The sequence below is a fragment of the Myotis brandtii genome, unplaced genomic scaffold, assembly GCF_000412655.1.
Source record: "Myotis brandtii unplaced genomic scaffold, ASM41265v1 scaffold525, whole genome shotgun sequence".
NCBI lineage: Eukaryota > Metazoa > Chordata > Mammalia > Chiroptera > Vespertilionidae > Myotis > Myotis brandtii.
Window position 1 is genome coordinate 217,975 of NW_005369915.1, and position 6,365 is coordinate 224,339.

Here is a 6,365-nt window from a genome sequence, read left to right on the forward strand (position 1 = left end):
GGGACACCCTTCAGGGCAAACCAGCCGGCCCCCACCCATGCACCAGGCCTCTATCCTATATAATAAAAGGGTAATATGCAAATTGACCCTAACAGCAGAATGACTGGGAATGACTGGTCACTATGACACACACTGACCACCAGGGGGAAGATACTCAATGCAGGATCTGCCCCCTGGTGGTCAGTGCGCTCCCACAGGGGGAGCTCTGCTCAGCCACAAGCCAGGCTGATGGCTGCCAGCACAGCGGTGGTGGCAGGAGCCTCTCCTGCCTCCTCAGCAGCACTAAGGATGTCCGGCTGCAGCTTAGGCCTGCTCCCCGCTGGCAAGTGGACATCCCCCAAGGGCTGCCGGGCTGCCAGAGGGATGTCTGACTGCCAGCTTGCGCCTGATCCCCCAGGGAGCAGGCCTAAGCCAGCAAGTGGCCATCCTCTGAGGGGTCCCAGACTGCAAGAGGGCATAGGCCAGGCTGAGGGACCCCCCCGAATGCACAAATTTTTGTGCACCAGGCCTCTAGTAGTATATGAAAGGAGAATGAGCAATTACTTTCTACCTCACCAAGCAGGTCACTGTCTCCTCACACTAAAATACTAGTATACAACTAGAGGCCCAGTGCATGAAATTTTGCATGGGGGGGTCCCCTTATCCCAGTCTGCGCCCTCTCACAGTACGGGACCCCTTGGTGGACATCCCTCTCACAATCTGGAATCCCTTGCTCCTTACTGCCCGCCTGCTCACTCCTTACAGCTTGATTGGCTGCTCTTTAGTGCTGCCGTGGAGGCAGGAGAAGCTCCTACCACCTCCACTGCACTCGGCAGCTGTGAGCCTGGCTTCTGGCTGAGCAGCCGCTTCTCCTGTGGGAGTGCACTGACCACCAGGGGGGCAGCTCCTGTGTTGAGCGTCTGCCCCTGGTGGTCGGTGCACATCATAGCGACCGGTCATTCAGGTCATTCCACCATAACAGTCGCTTAGGCTTTTATTATATAGATGAATCATGAATTTCCCTTTGAAAGGGAAGCTGTCTCTACTTTCACTGGTTCATAGAAGGTACAAATTAAAGTCACTGATCACCAAGCAGAGTTACTTGCAGAATGTTTAGAGATGTTGTTCATCACTCCTCTATGGAAAATAGTCTATAAATTATTTAACATCTAGAGCTAATTTCTATAGTTTATAATTCTGCATATTTCTTATTATTCATAGATTTCATTGTATATATTTTCATTTTTCAGTAATCTAACAATACATGGATGAACATTCGTGCTTCAAACAGTTAAAGCAAAGGAAAATATGTTTAGCCAACATGATTGTTCCCATTCCATTTTCTCACATAATCCTGTCTCTCTGCTAAAATGTAACTGTTTTGTAATGGACAAAAATAAAATAAAGAAAAACATAGTGCTTATCTTTTCAGTGCATCCTTTTTACATTAAATAAATGTTCAAGTGGTCAGTTTTAAAAACAAATGGTCTCTTATTATCTGGATGGCATTAAAAATTGTTAACTACCAATATAGCAGGGATACCAACTACTAGTAAAAGGGACAGACCATAAACAACCAGAACAGCTGCTTTAGGGCTCATGAGCTGAGTATAAGTCCTATATATTATCATTTTTCAACATTTTAAATACTGTGGATATCCAGTCTTCTTTGAGTACTGTGTAATTTTTCATTGTTTCTTTAGCTATAAAAATTCCCTGTAATCCTTAGTGATCAAAATATAATTTCCAATAACGTTATGTTTGTTGGAACTAGATTGACTAATTTATTTTTATATTAGTTCATCATAGTCTCCATCTTTGACCCAGATAATCAAGTTTACATCAAGGTACTATCTATATCTAAAGTAGATCCCTGCTTTAATTTTTTCTTTCCTTATTGATTTGGATTTCTCAGTGTTAGGGTCACCAAAGGAGGAGTACACGAGGCCAAAAGTAGTATGGGATTATAAATTTATTAGACCATTGGATACCAGAAGAACTGAGCCCCAACATGGCACTAGCACCCAAGGAGTCAGAGGTTTTAAAGGACTCAAGGCAGGCCATAACCAGTTTGGCTCAGTGGATAGAGCATTGGCCTGTGGACTGAAAGTTCCCAGGTTCGATTCCTGGTCAAGGGTATGTACCTTGGTTGCGGGCACATCCCCAGTAGGAGGTGTGTAGGAGGCAGCTGGTTGATGTTTCTCCCTTATCGGTTTCTAACTCCCTATCCCTCTCCCCTCCTCTCTGTAAAAAATCAATAAAATATATTAAAAAAATAATAAAAAAGGACACTTCGGAGGGGAAAGATAATGGTCTTGGAATGTGGTCTGAGCAGGTGGAATGTTGGTTGTGAAGTGGTCTAAAGGTCAGTTCCCAGAGGAGGGGGGTATCAATTCAATTATTTTATCAGACCTAACACTCAGCAGGTCTCATTTAAATCCAATATTATTTTCCCACTAGAGGCCCAATGCACAAAATGTGTGCAAGGAACTCAGCCTTCACAGCCATGGTGGCTTGCCTTGGCCCTCACAACCCCAGCTTCATCTGGAAGGTCGTTCAGCTCTCCGGTCTAATTAGCATATTATGGTTTTATTATTATAGATTGCTTCTGAGATGCTTGAGTTCTTCAATAAGTTAGGTTCTCCTAACATCTTCTGGAAGGAATAACAAAGGAAAGGCTACCTGGAACTAAGGCTAAACCTTATAGTCTTACTGTATCTCATACATAACCTCTCAAGTTGACCAGAAGCTTAGCATGACTTGAAGTAAAATGGTTTATCCTCTGTGATTGAATTTGCAGTGATCAAAAAATCAGATATGTTTTGCAGAAGCAATTCTCAGAACCGTTAAAATAGCCTTCAGGGCCTGGATTAAACTAGTCCTATAGCACACTCTATTTAAATAAATAGCTTTCTTAATCAAATAATAGTTCCCCTAAAGAGCTCACTCATTGAATGAACCTTTTCCTCTTAGGATTCTCTTCACTGCACCCAGATGTAATTTCTTTGCAAACTGCCTCTGGCAATATTTTTTCTTTTGTCTTAATGTACAGATTTGAAATTTTTATATCCATTTACCATAGTCCTCACTAAAGGGCTTTCCATTGAGAAATAGTTTACCCAATGGGAATCAACTTTCCTCTCTACCTGGCCTAATCTCCCTAAGCCAGCATTTAAAATAAGATAGTATCCTGACATACACAGGTCCACTCAAAAGCACGGTTTTATTCTCTTAGCACAATGCCTGTTGCAGAGCTTGTCTTTACAAATTTATCTGTGATTAGGACTGAATGAAATTGAATGTCCAGTGGAAAATACACTGACAAATAAGAACTGCCAATCATGATACCCATTCCACATAAGACTAAGGGACTTGTGGTTTCGGGAATTTCACTGAAAACCTGGAGCCATTGTAATGCTGAGATGCAAGTAGGAAGGCTCTGCCCCTATCAATGGTTAGGAGCTTGCTGTTCCTGACTCAAGGGCATCGGGGGTAATGAAAACAATATTATCCATCTGCAAAATATTTAGACACAATCAATCATGACCTTGACACATTAAGAAGGCCAGAGGCATCAAAAGTATCCTTATAACATCTGAATTTGTTGTAGTGAACCCACACACCACTGAGGAAAAGGAGCAGTATCAGAGAATAAACAGAAACTTACATACTTTGTGTTGTATTCTTCAAAATGTATTGTGTTTCTAGTCTGACTCCATTCAGTCTCTATATATTAAGAATGCATCCCTGACCAGTTTGGCTCAGTGGATAGAGCGTCGGCCTACAGACTCAAGGGTCCCAGGTTGGATTCCGGTCAAGGGCATGTACCTTGGTTGCGGGAACATCCCCAGTAGGTAGTGTGCAGGAGGCAGCTGATCAATGTTTCTCTCTCATCTATGTTTCTCTCTATCCCTCTCCCTTCCTCTCTGTAAAAAATCAATAAAATATATTTAAAAAATAATGCAATGCTAAAAATAGCTACCAAATATTAGGTTGTCTCATGATTTGCATATGGACAGTTAAATTAGTCTTCAGTCTTATCAAGCAAAACTATCTTGGGGTTGTATACTCTACAGTCCCTGCTTCAATTTCTATCCTATCGGCTGAAGTAAAATGCAACTAGCAGTTGATATGGTTGTTAGGAAATAATTATGCACTAGCTTCCCACAGCGGAAGAATGCCAGATTTCCCCTTGCCTAATGATTCTCATTATTCCATCCTGAATCCTGTCCGCATCTCTCAGGCTAATTTTGAGAAGGCCAATCCAATGTGGACATCACATTTTTTTCTAACAAGAAGATGATTTCTCTAACCACAGGTACTCTCCTTTCTGCCACTAAGACTTTAATCTGTTTGCAAGGGATGGTGAAGGTGATATTTATAACATCCTGAGTTTCTACATTCAGCTTTTCCATTATGGAGAAGACAGCAAGCATACTGTAATTTAGGCACCTGCCAACGGAGCCCGGTTTAACTCACCACATCAGTTTGCATTAATTAATGCAAGAGTAAGAAGGATTGGAAAGTTGGCAGCCCAGCATTTCTGAAGCTTAAAATTCCTTAGCCAGTAAACGTATATCTCCAATTGGTATATTAGGTTATCAAAAAAAAGTTTTAAAATTCTAGGGACTGAAAATAAGCAGAACCTACACATTGAAAGGTTTACACTTGCATGCTAATGTATTCGTAGAATTTTTTTCACACATTGTTACAGATAATGTTCCCCAGACAGGCTATTATTAATAGTATTTTCTGGAAACCATTGGAGATGATTTGTTTAGTTTTGACACAAGTTGGATTATTTGGATCCCATGATCCTACATTTCACATGCAGTACTGCATCTTCCTAGAACAAACTCACTAAAGCCAGATTTAATATGTATTTGTGCCTAGCAGTCTGTCAGCATTCGTGAAGTTTTTATTATCAGAACTAACAATAATACTTTCCTAAGTCCCAAGTTTATGATGGTAGCTGGGCTGAAATCACATTTAAGAATGATCCAGACCTTTTTAGGCCAACATTTAAAAGAGAAGAAAGAGAAAAGGCAAAGACAAGGGACTTTAGACCAAGACATTTTTAAGTTAGTGATTATCTAGGCTTACATTTCCTATGGCATAGTAAACATATGCCTGTTCTAATTTGTTTTCAGAAAATGTTTATGGGACACTGAGGTTTTGAATATGAATAGTATCAAACATTCATAAGGAGTGTTCCTAGAGAGTATCTCTCTACTGAAATTAGGTATTACAGTTTAAAACAGTGGCTAAGAATGGAATTCACTAAGATGAATTTGGGGGAACAAATATAAGTATTTGTTTGGACTTCATGCATAAAAACACTGAAATTCAAATTAAAGATAGCTACTCTTGTTTCATAACCTCTTCAAAAATCTGTTCTCTGATTGTTGTTACCAATCTCAATCTTGAATAAATACATTGGCACTGCAGGGGATCCCAAGAAGGTCAGAAATCTTAGCATTTGGGGGAAAAAAGGCACAAAGAAGATAGCAAACACCATGAGAAAAAAAATGGAATATAGAAAATATTATTTTTTAACTGCTTTGGGCACAAAGAAGATAGCAAACACCATGAGAAAAAAAAATGGAATATAGAAAATATTATTTTTTAACTGACACATAACCTTTCCCCAACTCTCTGGCTGCACATAGGTTGATTTTTCTTTTTTTTTAAATTCACTTTATTTTTATTGTTGACAAAATTACAGATGTCCCTATTCCCTCCCACCCCCCACCTTTCCCCACCTCTACCCAGTACCTACCACCCACTTCCTTTTGGCCATCACCACACTGTTGTCTGTGTCTATAGTTTATGCATATATGTTCTTTGGCTAATCCCTTCACCTTCTTTCATCTAGTTGCCCCTGCCCCTCCCCTCTGACAGCTGTCATTCTGAAATTATTTTTTTAATCTTGTTTTCTCATTTATATAATAAACATAAGTGGTAAGTTCTTTTAGCTTTGTAACTCTACTGTTGATAAGATGTACACTTTTAGAAATGTTATAAAGTCTGGAAAATCTCTATCAAAAAAGATAACTCTATTGATTAGCCATTTATTAGAACTAATTTTTTTCAATTTGTTATTTTATACTAGAGGCTTGGTGCACAAAAATTTGTGCACTTGGGGGGGTCCCTCAGCCTGGCCTGTGCCCTCTCACAGTCTGGGACCCCTCAGGGGATGTCCACCAGCTGGCTTAGGCCCAATCCCTGGGGGATTGGGCCTAAGCTGGCAGTCAGACATCCCTCTGGCAGCCCAGGATCCCTCGGGGGATGTCCACTTGCCAGCGGGGAGCAGGCCTAAGCTGCAGTTGGACATCCTTAGCGCTGCTGAGGAGGTGGGAGAGGCTCCCACCACCACCGCTGTACTG